This window comes from Charadrius vociferus, unplaced genomic scaffold (genome assembly GCF_000708025.1).
Source record: "Charadrius vociferus isolate BGI_N301 unplaced genomic scaffold, ASM70802v2 scaffold43, whole genome shotgun sequence".
NCBI classification, from domain to species: domain Eukaryota; kingdom Metazoa; phylum Chordata; class Aves; order Charadriiformes; family Charadriidae; genus Charadrius; species Charadrius vociferus.
The window spans coordinates 643495-668005 of record NW_009648043.1 but is presented as its reverse complement, the minus strand read 5'-3'; positions in this window follow the sequence as shown (position 1 = coordinate 668005).

The following is a 24511-nucleotide window of genomic DNA, read 5'->3' as shown; positions in this document are numbered from 1 at the left end:
GAGTCTTCACATAAGAAATTTAGCAAAGCAGACTGCAGATGGTTTTTCCTTGCCATCCCAGTCCCTGGCCCACCCATACGGGGTGGGACGGTCTCAGATTGCACTCTATTACCAAAGAATAGCTATGTTGTTGCTGCCAGTTTTTGTTCTTTATCCCCCTTCCCTTCCCTCCTGATTATTATCATCTTTAGGACACAAACCTGATAAGATTAACCCCAGAAACAGATCTCAGTATGTATGCAGAAACCACTTGAATTCAACAAACTCCTTGACTCAAGGGAGTTTACCCCATGGTCAGGGGCTAAGTTTATACACCTAAGGGATCAGGAAGATGGTCTTCATGTATATCAAGGACGAAATATGTTCTATTCAAGTGATGTATACAATAGAGCTTTTCTTGGGTGAAGTGCTGTGTTCAAGTTATTCAATTGTAAATCAAAACACTTCTCATTTTATAAAGTACATAAACAGATATTTAATTATACAGTTATAGAACACACAAGTATGTATTTAACTTAATTCTGTACTGTAGCCTTTAGATCAATCAGCTTTTAGACCAAATTAAGCAGTTAAGCATTTAGATCAATAAGACTTAAACTTGTGTTGAAGTACTTTTGTGATCTGGACATATAGACATTATATCTTTTTTTATTCGTGCTATTCTGCTATTTGGTATCTTTGAAAAAAAAAAAAAAGTTGTTTTATTTTATGTAAGTAGTATCTCTTCATGATTCTTATCCAAGATAAATTTTTGTGGAATAAGAAATATACTTAATGTGGTTCTTGTGAAACTACTTACAGAGATGAATTTACTAGAAATTCCTTTTGCAATTTCCTACTGAAACAAAATAACTACACAGCTCAGAAGTTTGACGTTAAGAACATGAATTCTGGGCTTTTAGTGGGACTATTTATATGTTTAAAGTTAAGTATATGAACACAAAATTGTTGAATGTGGGACAATGCAATTCATGTGATGGAAATGTGATGTGTTATTTCCACTACGAGAAAACAAAATATGAAACAAATTTTTATCCAACAGTTTAAATGTTAGGATACAGCTTCTATTTCACATGCTCAAATTAATGCAAGCAAGATCACCAGTTTGGAAAAATCACTGTCTCATTTTTTGGATTTTCTTTACAGTAAATCCAGATTTTTAAAAGAGCTTTTTTTTCAAAGCCTCAGAAAACTAGACATTGTTTTTCTTTTTTCCCAATGAAGTTGCTTGTCTGTACTTAGAGTTCTTATGTGTACCTCAATCTATTTCACAGCATCATATTAACAGGACTTTTTCTTTGCTACTAATTATTAAGGATTTTGAAGTACCTGTGCTTTTCTTTTCCTTTTAGCTTTGAAAAAAAAAGTCTCCTTGTTTCATCAAGTTCAAATATCTTTGAGCAGTACAGGCTGAACCCAAGAATGTTTGGTCTTATGAAAAAAAATTCTTAGATCAAATACACATTTTAATGTTGTTTGGGTAATGATTTCAGAAATTATTTATATGCAACAAAATGAAGTTAAACTGCATACAGCAGCTTCATAAACTGTATGTATTCCAAGCATCAAATAACACATTATAGTATAGTAAGAATTAATGGATTGTTATCCAGGAAAGGCAAAGAAGGAAGAAAGAAACTAAAGAGGACAACCTATGTTCTCCTCCTAAGATAATTTCTGTAGTAAAATGACTGCAGGCATATGAACAAAAAAATCGGTCTAGATGAAAAACAGAGCAACAATGGTTACTTTAAAGAATTTCTTTGGGATTTTAAGGTCATTTCTACAATGAAAATTGACTTTGGAGCTGTCACAGTAACACTACAGCCTATATCAAAGGATAATTGAAAGGAATCTCAATTATTATATCTGATAAAGCCAGTTCCAACATCCAAATTTTTATACACATGAGGGCAATTTTTCCTAGAGTTAAGGAGTTAATTTTATTCATAGTGAGGAAGGTGTAAATGGATCTAAGATGTCAACAACTTTTGAGCCACTGACGTAGTTTATAGAATTTAAGGTTTTAAAATAAAATTTAGCAGATTCAAAAGCAGTAACTCTCTTTGAAGTTTGAAAACAATGTCTTGCCATAGGAGTGAATATGAAAAATATAAAAGCCTAATGCCACTATACATAGATTTCTGATGTATTTAACACATTATGGCATAATAATTTACTTTTTTACAAATTCTGTATAGATATTTCATGGGACAAAATTATTTCTAAGTTTTTTTGGAAGAAACTTCGATAAAAACATGTGGCAAAGTTGTGTTGAAATTTGGGTCCCCCCAATAACCTCAGTGTTCGTATGACTTCCCAGAATTACTACATGGTCACAAAATTAACATTTTAGAGAGAACAGATTAAGAGAGGACCATTCTTCAATACTGTACACAGTAGTGATTAGAGCTTCTCACAAAGCAGCGGGTCATCTATGATCGAACCCTGCTTTCATTTAGGCAAGGGAGTAATTTTGGCTCTCAGCTCTGAAGTTGTTTTCTGCCCTGTGAAAAAATGGTCTTGGATTAGGGGAAAAACTCAAGGAAGAGTCGTGACTGTGAATTCTGAATGGAGGGATGTGGACTTTTCTGGACCACACTGGAAACTTAAGTCCATCAGAAGATTAAGGAATGGGTCTCATCCGTGACTCATCACTTCCAAGTGTGTAGTTTAGTGAGATTTCTGTTCTTGGTGTGGAACTGTGATATAGAGACCTTCTTCAGGTGCCTTGATCATGATGTGCCTTTCAGGTATCACAGGTGCTCACTTCCAGGCTGTGCTTTCTCTGAGACATCCCAAAATGCAGCCGGTGGCCTTTTTCCTGCTCTACCTGCAAGTCAAATACTGGGATGCCCAAGGATGAAGTTAGAGTGTCACTGGAAACACAACTGTAGTTCTTTAATCATGGTTGTCTTTTCATGTCACGTTAAGTGAGAGAGAAAGGATGGGACTTACATATTTTTAGAGCTGAATAATTACTGATAGTACTTCCATTTCTTGGTCCTTTCACCAAAGGAATAATGTTTCTGTTCTTTGTGAAGCACAGTGTAATTAGTTGCTTTTGCTGCTGGACCTTCTTTTAACATTTCTTATTTAATAAAACCGGAGATAACACACAATTACATTTAGGGATCCACTGCCCTCACTTCAACTATTACTTCAAAGAAGAAACTAACAACTTTATATCCTTCACCTAAGATTCACTGAGCTCTGAAAGCAGCTACTGAAAGAAAATTACATATCCATTATTTCACCACAATGCATACTAAGTGATGCTTGAAAGACATATGCAGTTGTATTACCATAGATGTGCCATTATCCCAAAAGAAACAGACTCAAGATGCAATTTAATTTATATAGGAATTCATACACATGAATACGATAATCAAAAAAGCAGATTTAGTAAAACTTACTAAGCATATTTTTCCCCCTTTGATATGGCAGACTAGTTTTGGAGTGAGATATGGATGTGTTCTGTTCATTGTAATTCAGTTGCATTTATGTAGTTCCTGGTTGTCTATAACTTCCTCATTTTATAAATTGCTTTTACAATTTGGATGAGCTTTTAATAAAGTTGTAAAGAAATTTCCCAGCTGACTTCTCAAGTTATAAATTCCGCATCAACAGTAGAGATGTGTTTTTTGCTTTCTTTGATATACCGTGAACTATATAGACGTACTGAAATCTTTCCAGTGTTCTTGTATTTCCCTTTAAATAAACAGAATATGCGAAAACAATATTCTCTTTACCACGTTTCTAGTTTTTATCTGAATTTAGACTTTTCAGTATCTTTAAATCTGTTTTATCAGCTGGTAAAGAGTCAGCATTTCATGACATTTACCTATCCAGCTTCATTTTCTTGTCAACAGTTCTGCAGGTAGTTTTCAAATATAATGAAAACATTACATGTAAGGTGTGGATTTGATACAACGGCTATGATATAACGTCATTGTGGGTTTTATACTTTAAGCAAATGGGTAAATAGCCAGAATGAATGTACATAGCTTCTGCACAAAGACTGTGACTCTTGTACAGCACTTTTCCTCAGCGCTGGCCAGTTTCCTCTTACTTTGTCTCATGATTTCCAGCTAATCCTTGCTGGGGGAAAAAAAAAAAAAAAAAAAAAGAAAAGAAAAGACAAAGAAAAAAAATAATTCCAGGTCCTAGGGTCATAATCTTCATTATCTGACTACAATGTGTTATCTCCATAGCTTTCTTTGCAGCTGCTGCATTGCACAAGCTCTCACTTTCCATTGTTCAAGTTGACAGTCTGAATGCTGAGCACCCTTCATCCAGTTTCACAAACATACTCTTCCCATTTTCTGTGTTTAACTTACTCTGCTTAATAACTTTGTCTTAATAGCACTTAGTGTGAAAAGTATAGGAGAATTAAATATTTTTCACCAGTAGCAAACTCAGGGAGAGTGATTGATTTTTCCACAATCCACAGAAACTCTGGTTATTTCTGAGTTGAAAATTTAATAGAAAAGGTGATTCCCCCTTCTCCCATTGATGAAGGAAAAGTAAAATTGCTGTCCAAACCAGGAATGTAAGAAACGCCTCAAAACCTTATGGCCTGTTCCTCTATGTCTGTGCCTGTCCCTCAGTCTGTTGCTGTAAACATAGCAATTTCTTGTTCATGTTGGGTGAAAATTGATGTGCATTTTTGGTAGTATATAAAGGGAAACTGCGAGTTGTTTGATTATTTCAGCATTTTATAGTAATGTAAAAATGGGCTGCCACTCACTGTGAAAATGAATCATCATTTTGCCTCAGACAGAATAGATTCCTATGACCTTTTTATCTCCTAGAAAATATAAATAATAATTAATTATAGATGTCATCTTGTCGTGATTTCTCTTAAATAGATTTTATATGATGGGTTAAACTTCCACACAGAAATCTCTTATTTTTATGGATGACCTACTCTGTAGCTACATTTGCCACAGATTATTGATTTTTTTCATGTGGCAAGGGCAATATGAGATGCTACTATATAGTTAGAGTGATACATCTAATCCTTTGGGGCTTACTGACATGGAGAGTCTTTACCAATATTACATTGAATATTGAAGCTGATTTGCTGTAGTATTTTGTTTGTGCATTTTACGGAGCTACATATCTCACAGGGTCTTCTCTGCTCTTGAAAATTCCCTAAATTCACTTGGAACTAGTGTACGAGGTGAAAATTTTTTCCTATTATTTGCTGATGAATCAATGTCATTTTGAATGCATGCATTTGAAAGAGGCAATCTGTGGATATTTTGACTTTTTTTTTTAAGTGTTAGAACAGTTGTACTTCCTTTTTGTAAGTGGAAGTTATAAGTCCAGAATCTAAGAGAGTTTTCTTTTCCTTCCATAACTGTATTTACAGAAAATCTTCACAAATGGTGGAGACAAATCAGGTAAATGATCTCAAGATCAGCTGTCAAACTACAGGTTTATTTTGAGCAATCAATTTGTCCAAATGTAGGAGTTGCTTCCATATTTACTGTACCTTGGTATCTTCCACATCAAAAATAGTGTCTTTAAAAGTAAAATGATAAATAACTCCACTAATTACCCATTCCATTAATGTGTATGTGGTTTGAAAGTGAAAACAAGATGCTTACTGTTCATATACCATTGACAACACAGCTCAAATTATGCCCATGGTGTCACCTATGTAACTTCATAGCTTTCATATTTTGACTTTAGTGATGCTTATGAAGCACCTTTTTACTTGTCCTAAATAAACAATTCTGTTGGAGTAAGAAATAGGATCACTTGCTCTCACCTGCTTCTTCTGAAGTGATGACAGAAATATTAATGTCTTGTGATGCCCTGAGATAAACATGACTGAAAAAAAGGTGGTTCATATTTTATAGAATCTCAATGAGTGACAAAATTAATTCACCTAATTTAAAAAATGTCAAATGCACTTTTACTATTAACACGAGCAGTTATGAGGCTGAATACAAGTTATAAATGACAAGGTGCTGGTTTTATAAAAGTAAATTTAAGGACAAAACCCATTTTCTATTATAAGATATTTCAGGACTGTGGATGAGTGGGGACAGTGTATGTACAGAGCAAATTCATAGTTTCCTTGGAAGTCAAGATGAGGATGTAATCTGCACTTGTTTTTGCAATTCATATTAGAAGATGGGGAATAATGGCTTTTGCAACTGACTGCCTCTCCAAGCTCATGGATTTGACATTTGAATTTCATATTGACAATAAGTTACAGAAAAATAGAAATCATTATACAGTGTGATACATACCAAATGGCTTATGAGATTTTGGTTCAATAAACCATTTCTGTGGAAGCAAATAAACACAGGACATATTAAGCTATATTTTCAAACCATAGACAATGGACTCAATTTTTGTTTGACAATTTAAATGTCAAAATAATGGATTTACTTTTATTTCTGTTGTATGAAACAGAAATCTATGTAGCAATAGGCTGAAAATTCAGCTTGTAACAGAGGTAGCATAAAAAAAGTTTTCACAATGCAAGACTGAGGCTGATTTGCTAAGAGTTTTCTTATTTGTAAATGTAGGTAACACTAAACATGTACTGCAAACAGGCAGTCTGTGAAGCCATATCCCAAGCTTGCTGGATCACAATTCATGGAACAATTGTCAATCATTTCTTCATTAAAAAAAAAAAAAAAAAAAAAAGAAATATGTCCAGTAGAAGTCATGAAAGAAAAGACTAAGAAAGGCCTAAGAAAGGCCTAAAAGTAATTCAAAACCCACAGCGGTTTTTGGATGGCTTTTGTGAAACTGATTTCCCTCTCACATATTAGAGTAACACTCGTAATATTGCTAGAAAGATGTTAAGGGCTGTCTGATGGAGGAGCCAATCAATTCGACTGAAGTTCAGTGTTTGGAGACACTGAAGAACTATCAATCCTAACATATAAAAGGACCAGGTGCTTCCCAAACTAGGCACATGGAGTACTAAGAATTACAGCTTATTCAGCCTGTGATAAAATCTCAAAATTACACACTCCCAAGGAGAAACTGACGTAGTTTTGACTGTTCCCTACTAAAAAAAAAGAAGAATAAAAATACCCTTAAACCTCTTACCAAAGCCATTGCACTACTGTGCTACAGATTTCTTTTGAAATACTTTTTACTTGCCTCTCATTCAATTCTTTCCATTGCTGAGGTGTCTTCTGACTTATTTAAATCCTCACTGTCTACTGAGATGAAGCATGTGGTTGGAATAAAAATGGCAATAGAATGTGGGAGCTGGGTTTATTTTTTCTGGTTTAATAAAACACAGGTCTAAGGTTGTTATTATTTTAGATAAAATAAATTTGAAGATAGCACATTTTCCTGCAAAGTAAAGCTTAAAAAAAGGGCATATTTTCAAGTGCTGTTAATCTGGAAAACTAGTTTTTGTGTCAGAGAAAATGGGAAATATTCCCTTTCGTCATCAGATACAAATTCTACCATCAGTTCTAACCACAGTTAATTAAAGGTGGTAGAAAAAAAAGAAAAAAAAATAATTGTTGGTTCAGAATTGTCTGTTTCTGCTTAAAGAAGCAGGATGGGTAATGAAGGCAAGAACCACATCAACATTAAAGTTTTGTATAAAACACCTGTAAGCAATGCTTATCTGGATGTGGAAATCAGGGTAAATTCTTCTAATTCTTATTTTGCAATCGCGTAAGTAAGTTTCAGAAAAATAAAATAGTGAAAAGGCATGCTTTATTTTCTCTTTGAGGACATTTTTTGCTGACTTACTTGCCCATGGCCACTTGGAGGGAAATATTTTCAAAGCCAGCCATTTTTATTGGTTGCTTTTCTGGGCCTGGTACTGGTGATTGTCTTTATTAATTAATTATTATAATAACCAGATTTTATACCTTATTCAGTAGAAGCCATTTTATTCATAGCAGTGATTTTACCAACAGTGTGAAATAATGTGGCTTTAATGTAATTCTTAACTTTCATCCTTCGGGAGAAAAAAACCCCACAAAAATAATGTTGGACATCAATAAAAAGAGAAGTATGAGAGAAAATTTCTCACAGAACAAACACAGAGTCTAAAATGTGGAGTTACAGAATGTTGTTTCCAGACTAGTTTTAATGTTGTGTATTTGCTTAAAATCACACACAATAAGATAGTATGAAAAACTCTATTATAATTTGTTAGGAATATAGGACAAATATACTTAATCACTAAAATAACCTTATTGTTAAAAATGAAAGAATCCAGGGCGGGATTTACAAAAAACATTAACTATTGACAGAACACAGAAATGTACTTAATCTAGACTTGTACTCATAACTCTAGTAGACATAAATATTGTCAGAATCCGAATAATTGGGAAAATTTAAATCACTATGAACATCACATATTCAAAAGGGGACAAAAACAAGGGGAGGATTGTATTATGTGCAACAGCAAGAAATATTTCAAATCTTCTGGGACACTATAGCAAGAATATAAAATGTCTTTACTGGCCACAATGGCACTTCAGCATTTCTGTCTGTAACAGTGAAAATGAGGAAGCTGGAAGTGGTTGTAAAGTCTAGCAGCTATGCAGATTGACTGACTGTGTCAAATCCTAAGTTTGTATCATTCTAGAAAATAGCAGCGTGTCTATGAAGATGTTTGAGAGGGTCCTGTTTGATAGATATTTAAGACTGAGACAACATTACCACGCTCCTCACCTTGCCTTGTTTACTCAAGCACGGCACATGGTGAGGATAGCAGTCCCTATTTCAGGGGGAATTTCCAATTAAATGTGGTTTTTTTCCAAGAATATGTTTTATTTTTCAAATTTTCTCTTCAGCAAGTTATTCTGAGATATTCAGTTTACACACAGAAATCAGCAAAAGGCTTAAATAGTAAACACTATGTATTACATTACATTCAATATACTTCTCATTCTATTTTTTACTCTTACTTAGTGTGGAATAACTGGAACACATTTCATATGCTAAAAATACTGAACAATTATTTTTTATGGAAAATATTTTGGTATTAGAAGGTTATTTGGTAACTGTTAGGTTGGCACAAATTTTAAAAGCTCAGATGAAACAAACTGACTATCAAGAACATTTTCAGCTCTGACACAAGGATGCTATGAAGTTAATTGGCAATGGAAAGAAATCTTACAAAATCCAAATATCATTTCATCGTTGAAACCAAAATGACTTCAGCATGACCCTGCAAAGTAGTGTATTGATTTTCAACTTCTATTATTACTGTGTTTTACCTCCCTGTGATTCCAGGTCAGCTCAATTTTCAGAAAGGTCTGAGGTCAAATACAGATTTACTCTTCCCACAAAAGCAAAAAAAAAGAAGGTTTAGATATGTACAAACAAAGTCTAAATGCATAAAAGAAATGATTATGCCACCATTTGTGTTTGTTCTTTATTCTCATGGCATAATTTTATCGACAATTTTTGGAGTAGACCAGGGGTAAAGGAGCACAAACAGGGAAAAGCGGGTGATCTATCGATCTGTACAGCATTGTAACTTTGTATGGCATCCTTTAACGCCCATAGGTGTTCAAGAATACAGAGAGAAGGAGAGGTGGGTGCTCTGCTGGGTTCAGAAGATGTTTTCAGCAGAAGTGTGAGAAATGGGATTTAATAAGGAAGAAGTGAATTATAAAGAGATTTTACCAATTCCCAGAAATTTATGATCATATTAGAATTTCAGTGTTTGGTTTAGAATTCTGTTTATGCTGAAGATATTGCTGTGTTACATTAGAACATAAAGGCCTTAATTAAGGCCAGGTTCCCATTAGGCTAATTACAAATATACATACTCAAAGAGATTACAGAGGATAGGACAAATTAAGTATCAATACCTACAGTTTACAAATTAGAAATCACTGAAAAGTTCCAATAATTCCCTGAAAGGTAGGCCGTGAACAAACTTAAACAACAGTCAACAATGAACTTGAATAACGGAACAAGTTCTGCAGTCTTTTTATTCATAAACAAGTCTATTTTATGTGAATTTTTTTTTTTTTTTTTTGGTATAAGCATGGCCAGGTGAATCTATCATGTTAGAAATTGATAAACATTTTTTTCACTGTTTCCTAAGTACAAAATACCCAAAATAAATTTTCTTGCATTTAGAAGTATAGGATCATGTTGAGATTGAGATCAAATCCAACCAGTTTTAATCCTACAAATAAAGAGTTTACAAGGTTAGAAGGTATGAAAAATGTTGCCCTTTTAAAGTTTGTATTTTGCTTTAGTAACTGCATGGGTAGTCCAAGCAAACCATTATTGTCAGAAGTGAACATGTGTGAACAATTATCAGTAATGCCAATGAGGGGTTTATGATGTAGCTCTAAATTAGTATTTCATATGCCTCATTGTGTGTGAGTAAAGGTGGTAAGAAGAGCCCCCTATGGAAAAATAACAAAATCTCTCTTACGTCCGTAGACAGGAACAGTTTACATGCTGTGTTTTCCTTCTCTTCCAAAATGGCACCTAACCTAAAGAGAACTTATGTGACCAGCCAGTAAGCATGTCAGCTCCTTTAGGATTAGCGTATAGGTAAAAGAGGTGCTGTGGCAGTTCCGAAGGAATACATTTGGTGTGCTGGATATTCCTCTGGAACAGAACATGCACATGCTGCTTTGTGGTTTCTCTATTCACATCACTCCCCTAAAACACTTGCAGAAAGTGTGACGTGACTTTAAGCTGACTATAATGAGTCCAGCTCTACACCTGTAAATGGTGTTTCACATAGATGAGTTCAATTTAGGAATGTGCTGGGGTCTGGTTCAGGGCTGAGTCATACTGAAGTGTCAGCTGCTGAATCGCTCATACCACTGCTTATGAAGGTGAAACACCCACTGGCACTGACCTTTCTTTAGTTTGTGAGACATAACACCCAGAGCTGGCAGGACTGCCGTCCGTATTATAAAATGTCAATAGATATCTTGCTGTTGGGTTCAGAGTCTATTTGTACAACCTTTAATCAGCATTAGACATGACACAGGTCAATGCAGTATTTTTGGCACCGGGGTTCAAAAGCTTTACTTCGAAAACACTACAACACAAATCATACATCTAAATGTTCATCTTTCCAAACATGAGGTGACCATGCTTTGAAAATGTCAGAAGGATCTATATCTTTCTTCCTTTCTGTCTGTTTGAAAGTTTTATCTACGATCATTTCTCATAGCTGATTGTTTTTGTGGGTATACACATACACAAACACAGCTGTTATGTTTTTAGAAATAATCTCCTTTATATATTGTTCTGTTACTTTTGTCCTTATAAAATTAATAAATAAAAATACATTAATTCCTTTAAGAGATCATTGTTTCTGATGGGTCCATTTTTTCAGGCATTTGGAGCATCAGATAGCTACTTCAGGTTTTATGGACGTTACTTTAAAGAAATCACAGCATTGCCTATAGAGAAAAAGTCTTTCCACTTCCAATATATACTGTGTATTGAAATTCAGGTACTTATATTGCAGGCAATGTATAAATTTAGGTCAAGTGTTTAGGAAATGCAACGTTTATAAATGTTGAATAAATTGAAACATTTGTTACAAAATATGCATACAATCATTGTAAAAAAATAGAATATTATGATTCTGCACCTCTACAAAAAGTTCATGACTTGTTTATTATTGTTTTTTTCCAATTTCAATCCATATAATGAGGGATATTTATGTGTACAATTTTCTTAAGAGCTCTTGAAAATCCGTTCATTATTTCTTTTAGAATGAAAGCAAAAAATATTAACACCAACTCTGTTTATTAAAATAGAAAAGGACGCCTCTCTGTCTTTGAACACTAACAGAACAGAATAGTTTCGAACAGTCTTTGAATAAGAGCATAGACTGTGCTGTCTGTAAGCTAAAGACATCAATAAAGAGACTTCTTTTTCAGGAATCTAACGTTATAACCCAGGTGTAGTTACTGTGGCAGTCAGAAATGGAAATGAAAATTGTGGCTCTGATGCTGATCTCAGTTCCTTCCCTGAAAACTGCATAGTGCTTAGGGAGTATAATCAGTACCGAATCCACTGTGAAGACTGCAGTATTAAATCAGAAATTGTAAATATCTGCTCAGAACATTTTCCTTAGGTTTAACCACTGAGATTTACTATAAACCGGTTTTTGTTGTGCTTGTTGTGCCTGTTTCTTTACTGGGTCATACTGACACAGTAAGGGAAAGTGCAGCACTCCTTTGAAGAAGGAAGACTGGCAAAAAAGACACAGGAAAGTTGCAGAGAGAAAGGATGTGATCAGTCTCTTCTGAGTTGGCATCTGCATTGTGGATGTCTGCTTTGGAGCTTTGAAAGAGGTACTCTTAGGATGCAGTTCATCTCACTTATTTTTGATGTCTATTTTCAGATGAGACAGATTGCTCCTCAGAAGACCCTGTTTCTCCATATCAGCTATAAAGGAAAGCTAGACAGTTGTTTCAGAAGCATAAATCTATTTTGCAGATGCCTATGTTTTGTCAGATGAATCCCACTGATTGTCTACAGTGAATAGAAAGAAGCAGAAATTTATTTTAATTTTAATAAACCCCTGTGTTCAGTGTTAGAGCAACATGAGTCTCAAACTGATTATGGTAATTTAGATTGGGTCTTTTTGCACTGTTAAACATAATGGAAGACAAGCAGCATAAGACAAAATGCAAGAAAGGCTGATCTAATATTAAGCATGCAATCGGTCCTGTACAAACCATCAGCGCAATCAGCTGAATGCATCTGGGAGGATGTTTTTTCGTGCCATCTCCACAGGGGTTTTCACAGTTGCAGAAATGAGATGGCTTCAAAAGGGACAAGGAGGGAGTGAAAACTCTGTAAGAGATGATAACCCAGAGTGTATCACAGAGCTCACACACTACAGAGGTATAGGATGATGTTTTTCTTCAGTGTACAATGTAGCATGGTGCAATGGTTCCCGAGACAACTGTGCTCAGTGACAAGCAATGCATTTCGCATCAGGTAGCGGCTTGTTTACAAAGCTCCGACTCTGTAGGAAGCTGAGACGACACTTCTTAGCACCGCCCTGCACTGCACTCATGTGCCAAGCCTCTGTGTGGCTCGGTCAGGGATCTCTGTGCTCTGCATCACGATACCATACAAATGGAGTCAGAAAGTAGCAACAAATGGCTGTGATGTCCCAATTCTCTGCAGTGCCACAGACCAGACTGCAATTTGTAAGGAAGGTTCAAGTTCTAGATAGAAATGAATTGTCCAGACACAAAAGTTGAAACCCCCTGATTCTTATAAAACTTTGTAAATGCAGCTTCATAATTCTTTGTTTCCAGGATAAATGCATGTCAGTATTAAGAGACTAAATTTTGAGGACTGGAAGACTTTTGGCAGTCAAATTATATGACTCCTCTCAAAGTCAGATATGTCTGAGAAGTTTAGACATTATTTAAATTGTACCAGTTACACACTTCTGCATTCTGAATGAATCTTATTAACTCAGGAGAATTTCAAATTCTCCTCACATAAGAGTAGAAGGGAAAATATTTTCTACATACTTAACAATATAGGGATTTTTATCACTCTATATACCATATATGTATGCATTATGTATAGAAAATATATACTATAATTATATGTATATGGTTATATACCTGTAAGTGTTTGGATAAATCTCCCTGGAGATATATCAAAACCCAACTGGACACAGTCCTGCACAACTTGGTCTAGCTGCCCCTGCTTGAACAGGGAATATGGGGTAGGTGATCTTGAGAGATCCCTTCCAACCTAAAGAATTCTGTGATTATGTGATATTAATGGTTTTAAATAGGTTTCAGACAAAGGAGAATAGAATAAAATCTGGCTTAAAACTTCACTGATTTTCCTTTTCTTTTTTTTTTTTTTTTTTCCTTCTCTTGTAGGGGGTTGACACAGTCTGGATGCCAGGTGCCCACCAGGGTCACTCTATCGCTCTCCTCCTCAGCCAGACGGGAAGAGAAAATATAATGAAAGGTTCATGGATTGAGATAAGGACAGGGAGATCACTCAGCAGTTACCATCATGGGCAAAACAGACTTGACTTGGGGAAAATTAACTCAATTTATTACAAATCCAATCAGAGTAAGATAATGAGAAATAAACCGAAATCTTCAAACACCCGTTCCCCCACTTTCTTCCTGGGCTCAATTTCATTTTTGATTTTCTCTACCTCCTCCCCCCAGGCAGCTCAAGGGGACAGAAAATGGAGGGTTAGGTCAGTTCATCACACATTGTCTGTGCCAATCCTTCCTTCTCAGGGGAAGGACTCCTCACACTCTTCCCCTGCTCCAGCATGGGAGCCCTCCCATGGGAGTCAGTTCTGTTCAAACTTCTCTAATATGGGACCTTCCCATGGGCTGCAGTTCTTCATGAACTGCTCCAGTGTGCGTCCCTTCCACAGGGTGCAGTCCTTCAGGAACAAACTGCTGCAGCTGTGGGTCCCCCACAGGGTCACAACTCCTACCAGAAAACCTGCTCCAGCGTGGGGTCCTCTCTCTACAGGACCACAGGTCCTGCCAGGAACCTTCTCCAGCATGGGCTTCCCACGGGGTCACAGCCTCCTTCAGGCAACCACCTGCTTTGGTGTGGGGTCTTCCATGGGCTGCAGGTGGATATCTACTCCACTGTTAGCCTCTATGGGCTGCAGTGAGTAGTCTGCTTCACCATGGTCTTCAACGCAGGCTGCAGGGCAATCTCTGCTCTCATGCCTGGAGCACCTTCTCCCCCTCCTTCTCTACTGACCTTGGTTTCTACACAGTTATTTCTCTCACTCCTCTCTCCTGGATGCTGTCATGAAATTTTTTTTTCCCCATTCTTAAATACGTTATCGCAGATGTGCTGTCACTGTCGACGATTGTCTTGGCCTTGGCCAGCAGCGGGTCCGTCCTGGAGCTGGCTGGCAATGGCTCTATCAGCCACAGGGGAAGCTTCTAGCAGATTTTCACAGAAGCCCCTCCTGTAGCCCCTCCACTACCAGAACCTTGCCACAAAAACCCCAATATATCTCTAAAGAATGATTCAGAAATATGGTAGAAGCAAAGTCATGCAAAAAAATCTGCATACAAGCCTTCAATGAAAAGTCCAGATTTCATTATAAATCACAGATTTCCAAAGCTAGACTTTGACTCAGGTTTGCACTTACATTTCTTTTTAATGATAAACTGGAGTCAGAATTTTGTTTTATATGGCAGCCAAGATGTATTCTCTTTTGAATCTCCATGATTGTTCTCAACTTGACAGCATCCAGTTGTCATGGTGTAATTCCTTTTATTTGTTAGATCAAAGGAAAACATTTGCAAAGATTACTGTGAAAACAAAAGTCTAAAATACAGCCATGGATTGTATAAAATCATACAAAAAATCTGACAGAGTCTAGAAAGATATCTGTGGTTAATGCTCAGTTCCGCTGGAAGTTCTTTTGTAAAATTCCCCAACAATGATAGCTGATGACCTTATCAGGCCCTACCCTTCTGATGAAACCATCTCCTCATCACTGCCCTGCTGGAGTTGTGTGTCAGTCTGCTGTGAGACTCCATGTGATCGTGTGGAAGTTCCTGCTCTTTCTAGCTTTTGAATTCTAATAAGAAAAGAAATCAGACGAGTCAGTTACAGTTCATTGTGGATGCTACAGAAGATGGGAACTGCAAAATTTCACAGTTTTAAAGTGTGCAAGATCAGACTGGGCTTGCCACTGTGGGTGAACAGAGATAAGAGGGCAGTAGAATTGCCTCTTTCTAAATGCACATATTTAGTCCATGTTAGAGCTGCTATCAGATCTGTGGCAGATGTAAATTGACACAGTACTAGAAATTCAGTGGTTTCACTTATCAATGTCAGATAAAGATGGGTACCAAAAGAGCACAGGAGACTAGAAGTGAGCACCACCAGCATCTCTTGACTCTGAAAAAGTTAACAAAGGCTCATTCCACACCAAGACATAATATTGTAATTCCTTATTGAGTGTTGGCTATTGCTTTTTAACAATAAATAAAAACACATTTTATCTCAGGAAGTATTCTATTTAAGTAATTTTCATATGCAATGTATAATGTAGAGGAAGAAATGTACACTGCCTTTAGTGTTACTACTTATAAACACTTTCATAATTATCACAATTCCAATTTATTTAAAGTTATTTTTCAAGTCACAGCTGAAGCTGTAAATGGTTATTGAAATCTGTATTTGAGATCCATATATGCAAATATTTTAGTAGTCATAAATCACTAACTGTTTAGCATTATTATTGAGTATTATCTAAGGTACTACAGATTCTTCTTTCTGTTTACTGGGAGTAACCATTTTATAACATGCAAATAAGCTCTTTACTACTGATCAGTGTACAGCATTGCTTGTTCTAATATTAATCTGAAGAGAAAAGGATTAAAAGGCCTTGGCACCTTAAATATAACCTAGGCAGCACTGAGATGTCCAAGGTCCTGACTCAATTGCCATCATCAAAAGCATCTAAATTTTTTTAAAAAAAAATCCACAACACTATCCAACCCCCCCCCCCACCTCCAACAAACAACCAAACATTCCAGAAAAAAAACACAAAAGCTTGTTGGCTTTAAAAAGTTTCCAAGTACTTCCAGTATTTTCTCAGAACAGTCCAAAATTGTCAGGTGTGGTCAGTCAGTGATGAACAGGATTGATCCAGAAACCCAGGCTTCCCATTCATGAACACTGCCTGGCTGCCCAGGCACTTTCCTGCAGGTCCTCACGTTAACTACAGAAAATTGGGGACATTTTTTTAATGCTGTTGATGTCTTCATTTGCACTCATATTTTTTCTCATTTCACGCTGTCTGGGTTTGTGTTTTTTTTTTTTCTTTTTTTTTTTTTTGTTTGGCTGGTTGCTTTAACAGGTCCAATACAGTTGGATATTTTATTCTGTTTGTTTGTTTGTTTGCTTTGTTTCTTTTAGGTATAACTGGGAAATAAACTTAATTATCAGTCATATAAAAGCTGTATGAAACAGATTTGCTAGCATTTTAAAATAACTTCTGTATTAATCTATAGATAAGTTTGAAGCAGTGTTGTGAACCCTTTCCCAAAGTTTTGTATTATTTTCATAGTGCATATAGGCCCAAATTGAATGTGCTGTATTATTCATGCCTTGCTTTGTTGTCATAAACTAACATTTAATGCCAAAATTAAGATGCATTAAATGAGCTTATAACAAATTAGTGTTAATTTGGACAGCTGCCCATTAAGAAATGAATTGGGCAAGAAGACCCTGAACTCTGATTTGTATCTCTTGGGGATTTTAATTCTAATTACTAGCAAAGAAGAACAGAAATACTGTACTAAACCCATGGTACATTTTGGTGATGGGTAGAAAAGTTCTGTAGGTGACAAAAGAAATACATCAGCTGAATATTAACACTCCTGGGGAAAGTCCTCCTGCAAACTGTAAATCTTAGTATTTCTTGTATTTTCTAAGCAACGATTATTTTTAAGGATTATGATTTACTGTTTTAAAAACATCCCACACAAAACTAGCATTCATAAGTGTAATATTTAGTTCCCAGTGTTATTTAACTGGGCCATACAGTCTATGAGATCTCCTAGGACTGATGTTCCCTGTATTAGCTCCTGATTGAGTTAGGACAAAAATAAATCTCATACACACAGTTATTGGAAGATATAATCCCTCTAACTCCCATTAGAGAGCCAAAAATGTGGCAGAAAAGATCCACTGATCAAGCATCTTCTGGGGAAAAAAAAAAAAAAGTATTCTTGGTAATGGCAGAGGCCCTTATCCTCTTTTTCTAATATAGATCCCTAGTGTAAGCACAGGTAAGTGTAGTTTAGATGCCTTTCCTAAGGCAGAGATAGTCTTCCTAAAATGAACACCTACAGTTAAAGCCAAAGCTGTGAAAGTAATAAGTCTTCCTGAAAACTTTTCCAGGCTAGCGTTCCAGCAGGAAGTCGGGGTTGCAAAAGATGAGTGTCTTCACTTCATCTTCAGGCTGGAAAGTCGTTAAAAATGGGCTCACAATGCTGTTACAAAAACACTCCTGAAAAGAGACGCAGATGAGTTACGAGTACTGGTCACTGACAACAGAGCTTTCAGGGATGCAAAGCTCTGAGATCTGATTGTTATCTCCCATACACCTGCACAATAGGGTATACCCAGGAAATCAGTTATGATTTACTTTGAGGTATATGAGATAATAAGTCAATACTATTAATTTTAAAATGACAAAACCATGTCTGAAATCCATTCAAGAACAGAGCGTGTACAATGGACGAGAAGGACACTGCTGTCTTTCCATACCTAACTTCCCCTTTCTGTTTTCTTTTAACAGATGAGAATTCCAACAAAATTATTCATGTTCCTGGACCTTGTAGTTACTTTGGAAAATTCAGAACTATATGCAGAGCAGGCATACAATTCAAGCAGGTCAGTCAGAGAGATGTTTTTCTTTTTTTTTTTTTTTTTAATTTCCTTTGGACTGTTGTAAATACCAAAGTCAAAGAACAAGATAAAATAAAGATTTTAGCACTTAATATCTTTGATGTAATGTTTCTTTTCTTCCCTTTCACTTTTTTATGTTATTTATTTTAACCTATTTTCACAAACAGCCAGATTTTTTCTCTCACCCACTTACGTTTCTCCTTACCACTGGCTTACTAAAAGAGCACATGCAGGTAAGCAGATTTTTTAAATGTATGTACTACTTTAGAACACAAGTAACAAAAAACAATAGAAAAAATACTTCTTTCTTTTGAAATAAAGATTTTTTTTCTTTCCAATAGTTTGCAGATTTGTCCATTGTATATATGTATATGAGAATTACAGGTAATGTTCACGTAGAAATATATTTCAGTTATGGTCTTTGCCAACTGTCCCATTAATATCTTCTCTGCTTTGTGTACTCTTTCTTAGTGCTGGGAAGAAAAAAAGCAGCTCTAAACGTGGTAACAAATTCACAGTTTAGAAAAATATTTTTCAAAGTGTTTTTCAAGGTTACTAGGTGCAGACGATAGTGAAAAAGATGTTCTATTTCTTATCTCCAGTTTATCCATTCCTGTCCACTCTAAAGATATTTCTATCAACAAAAGGAAAAAAGAAAGAAAAAGATTTGCTGTAGAGATACTCTAAATTAAATACTCTGAACTATAACACTTACAGGTATTTCTTGGGCTTGGACGGGACACCTTTGGTACAGATGTTATATACCATGATTAAGCAAAAAACAGCAAAAGACACAGTTTATTTTGGAAGTTTGAGATTTTTTTTTATTTTTTTATTTTTTTACTTATTTTCAAGGGAATAATTACAGTAATTGCTAGGTCATAACTTTCTGTCCTTATTCTGTTTTAACTCTAAAGTGAAATATTTACTACTGAGTGGTCCTGAGAGAGAACCTGAGTGAGACCTTTATGTCCTTGAAACTAGAGAGACTTTTGTCAATTATTCTAGCAGGGACTCAGTTTCACCCAAGTTATCAGGGAAGTTATGATCAGGACTTTATGCACTTAACCGAAATGTACTTCCCAGGCCTTTATCCCATGTAGAAACGCCACAAAGTCAACGAGACATTGCTTGTAAATGGGTTTGCCAACACAGTTCCAGATGTTGTATTAGGAACTTGAAGGAAAACCAAACCAAAGCAAGGCCCATGGAGAAGTAAGTTTACAGAATGAGAAGTAAAGGCTGTTCTTAAGGTGGGAATGCCACAAATGTTACCTATATAGGCTTTCTGAAGGAGATGTGAACAGGGAGCAAGAGAACTGGAAAGTACCTAGGTCCCACTCCCCTGACCATTCTCACCATAGGATATTCTGTACAATCTGTCCTGGCAGGAAGGGGTGACAACTCTCTGTGCTTCAAACAAAATGTTGAGTTTACCCTGTACATCCCTCGTCTAGTGTCAGGTGATCCCAGTTTTGGTTCACCCAAGGAAAACATAAGATTTCTGGCCAGCTTGGGTTATAGGTAGGACCTCATTTGTCTCACTTGAAAAAAGTCTATGGGGATGTTCTAATATAAAATTAAGATGACAAGATAAGTTTAGGGAGATCTGAAGTCATGTCCTATCTCTGCTATAAATTTCCTTTAGATTCTCCTTCTGCCTTTACTTACTCAAAAGGCAGGGACAATACATCTCTTCTGTTACTCTTTGTCATTCTTGTTTGGCAGGTCACTGTTATGGGGAGATTCTCTCACTGTAAATTCCGTATTAATTATTTATGTGGGACCTGAAGCCTAATTTTTGTATATGTGTGTATACACCTATATATAGGTTACTCTGTAGGTAACATCAGGAAATGTTCATTCATTACTGGTAACTATCTTTCAGAACACATATGATATGGCTAAATATATAACTGTTATACAAAATATTATTCACAATTTTATTTTTCTACTTGTAAGAAACACTATATTGTAAAGAAGACAGATTTTTTAGCAAGCTGATTTTTTCATAAGATGTTTCGAAGCTGCTCAGAGGTTTGCAACGTTAGAAATTGTTTCTGGAATGATAAAATTAATGGGCAAAGTGTAACTGAAAAAGGTCACAGATCTGTTATGTGCAGATAGAAATATCAACATCATTTTTGCTCAGACTTGCAAACATAAGTCATGCTGTTGACAAAAACCAAAATGTGTGAGTGTCAACCCAAATATTTAATCTGTCAAAATAAAAAGTAAAACCAGATGACATAGTTATAATGGAGAACTGTAAGGAAAATTACTTATAAATGTTTTTATTAATTAACCAATGAAAACAGGATACGGATGTTGCACTACCATACTGAGATGTGTTTAAAAAGAACTCTGATTGAGATATTTATAACTAAAGTGGGTCTTAGTAGAACATCATACAAATTAAGACACAAGGAGCATGTATAGGAGAGTGAAATTAGTGTGCGCATACAATTGCATTCATACAACTAGTATAAGTAACAAATGCTGACTTTGTTCTAGTCAAGAGACTTGTTAAATTTACTTAAACATAACAAACTAATGTATAAAGAATTCTGGAGGCAAACTATTTTAGTGTGCACTTCCCTTCAATACGTACATTGTTTTATATAGAAATGACTCAATTAGCTGTCTGTTTTGATGTAGTTTTTAATATCGCAAAACTTAACATGGAAATCTGAAACCTTTCCTCTTTATTTTCTTCCCTTTTCCTCCTTTTTTTTTTTTTTACAGAAATACCAGATAAAATAAACCAATACAAGACAAAAACTACCACAGACATATTTAAACATAAAATAATTAGCTAGAACAGAAGAAATATTCCAGGATATGATGGAACCAACATGGTGTTTCATCCTGGTATCCTGAAACTGCTGTACAGCCTATTAATTTCAACATTTGTCTTCTCATATTAAAGAAATTAAGAGTGAAGAGATATGAACATGGAGGCTACAATAAAACAATTGTTTTCCACACTTTTCTAAGATGAACAACGTTTTTAATGCTCAGAGAGTACATTCCCAACACGGTGGTTTCCCTAAGGTCAATAAGATGCAGCAGTGCAGTTACAATAATCAGATATGACCTTTAATAGCTTTTTCCCATTGTAATTTGATGAAAAAGGATTTCAGAAAAACTTTATACTTGTCTTGCCTGAATCAGCCCATTTTGTCTAAGACAGGGCAACATACTCATTAGTATATTTAACAGGTTCATATGTGGTTCAGTTCCCTTTCAGGCTAATGGCTATGGGATTATAATGTTCTAAGGGATTTACAGCACCAATTTTCTGTGCTTCCTGGTTATGAAGTTATGAGTGTGCAGAGATAATTCCAGATGCCCGGAGCAGAAGAGAGCAATAGGGATGGGGTAACCTCAAAGCCTGGGAAGGTTAGAAGAGGATTTAGTGGGATGCTACTTTTTCACCTGTTCCATAACCTGTACTCTCTCTTAAAATGTAGGCAGAGACATAGTACAAACTAGTTTACAGTTCTCCTCAGAAGTTCCTTGCACAAACTCAACTCTTTTTGCTCTGTCCATATTATTGATCCAGACAGTTGACCTGTAGCAGTGAGGAAGCAGCTGTACTGTTAGGAAATTTGTGCTTCTGGAAAGAAGTTTAGAACATAACAGTATTTTTGTTTGAGTCAAACAAATACTTGACAGTGGACCCCTGCAGAACTATCATTTCCACTTTCTTTTCTCCTCACGGCCATTGTTCAGCCCACCAGGACTGAGATACTGGGATCTAGAATCACTGAGATGAGGCTCTGAGTTCATGCATCAGCCTGAGAAAGAATATCATAGCTTTAACTCAGTGAAAATAGTTTCTGCTTGTTTTACAATGAAAACAGGTTTGTATATTTGTGCATGCATGTATATATTCTATATATATTGAAAACTGCAATATAAATTCAAACACAGCTGAGAAACAGTAAGTTAATTTAAGAAAAAATATAGACTTCAGCTGAAAAGGACTAAGGTCTTAGTTTATTAATATTTTTTTAATATATGGATAGTCACATATTTGTTTTTATTTTGATAATTTTATTGTATTAATAATGTTGATTTTGAGTTTGGAATCATTTTACTATTCACATCATATGTGCTTTTCTTTCAGCTGTGTCTTTTGAAGAAGGAATGGTGACAATCAAAGCTCAGCTTCAGTTTGTAAACCAAAACCTTTCTCATTCTTCTGTTAAGGAAGAGAAAGTACCTGAAGTATGTTTCACATGAGAATACTGACATTATCAGGAAAACTCAAATAATAAGCTGAAATATACTTAAACACTCTTCATGAATGTTCATTCATTCAACGTCAGAAGGAAAATTAGGGCAAAATGTTCGGGCAGAACAGGGAGATTGAAAGACAAGAGTGTAACCAAGTTATAAAAATGATGGGTTTATGTCTCTAGATCAGACTAAACCCATACAGTATTTATCAGCATGGTAGATTTCCTCAAATCGTTTTTGGGAACAACTCCTGTTTTCTATTGTTTGCTTAGTTGGCAGTTGTCACCCATTTCAATGGCAGTAAAAATTGGCTAGGTTTTGGGATTTGGTTCAGCTGTTGGTTTCACTTAGGAAGAGATCATTCATTGTTCAGTGTGTATGCTTTTTTCCCAGACTCTTGCAGTGCAGGAGTATTATGAATGGAGAAAAACACATTTTTTTTTTCCATACCATTTTTCCCCAGGAAAACATTTAGCTTCTAAGCAGCATTTATACACAAACCAGACATCTGGTTCTCATGTTGAGTAACTTTCAAAAGTGTCAGGTAATGATCAGATCATTGTTTTTATTTTGCACTCAGGTAGCAGCTCTAAGTGGAAGACCTCCAAGAATTTGAAAATACTTCCATTAGCTGTTTCTGTAGCTGGATTTTTCTGCTTGTCTGTTTTAGGAGTCAAAAAATAAAGTTTTCCTCTGTTTTTGTCTCTTTCCTTATTTGTCCTGCTGTGGGATGATATAACTGCCTTTAATCTTGTTAGCGATGTAAAAATAGCAGTGAAAACAGGAGTATTAAGTTCACTGAGCATACGTATTTACTGTAGATCTTGGCTATTCATTCAGGGTCATGGCTTCATTGACTTGACTATATTAACTTCAATTTTGGCCTGAAGGATATCAGTCTTTCATTCCTGCTGCTGATCAGCTTGTATTATGTGCACTCTGAACCTTGCAAATTATTGATCGGCATTAGAAATCTCGAAGAGATCCCTCTCTCCCCTTTTTGGCCACCACCATAGTGGTGGTGTTTATGTCAGTTTACTGCTTGGTGTCTGGTTTGCTCTGTGGTACAGGTCTTCCAAAATCAATGCCAAGTTCCAGCTAATCCATAGCCAGTGAGTAAATACTCGTTGAAACTGAGTCTCCTGGCACTTTGAATAAATAAATATTAGCTGTGATTTATTGAGAACCAGGCCCCTTAATATATCAAGCCCCTGAATTTGAAGCACTGATGTTTGAAAATATTGTTTGTTATTGACCAAGATTAGTTAAGCCTCCATCATTTTCTTCCTCTTGTTACAAACATAGAATATTGCATGTTTTTCTTCCAGATGGATATGCAGGCACAGTGGTGGTTACTTGCTGAAAGGCATGCAGAGCTGGTGGAAGGGCCTGAAGCATAACCCGGGTATTAAAGCAGTGAGTTCTCTGAGCTTTAGGACTCCTCCTAGTACACTCAGAAACTCCATTTGAATTTAGCCATTGGCAAAAACATTTGCAGATGTGGAAATAACATTTTAATTAGTTTGTATGGCTGCATAAGGTAGGTTTGTTGCAGGAGTTACCATAATTACTAGCAGTAAGATTGATATAATAATGGCCATATGGGCATTTTTCTGTAATTATCATTATTATTTAATCAGCTTCTAAACACTACCCTGGCTTCTAAATGGTCAGAGATGACTTCTAGGGCTAGATTATTCTCTTGTTGTGAGATAAATGAACGGAAACACACTGAGGATATTCTTCCCCAAACTATTTTGATTAACAGCAGACATTGCTCTCATTAGTGCTTTGAGCAATTGATATTTGAAAAAAAAGAAAAAAACCACAAATGTTGCCCAACTTCTTTCACTGCTGTTGCTCCTTTTTGCTA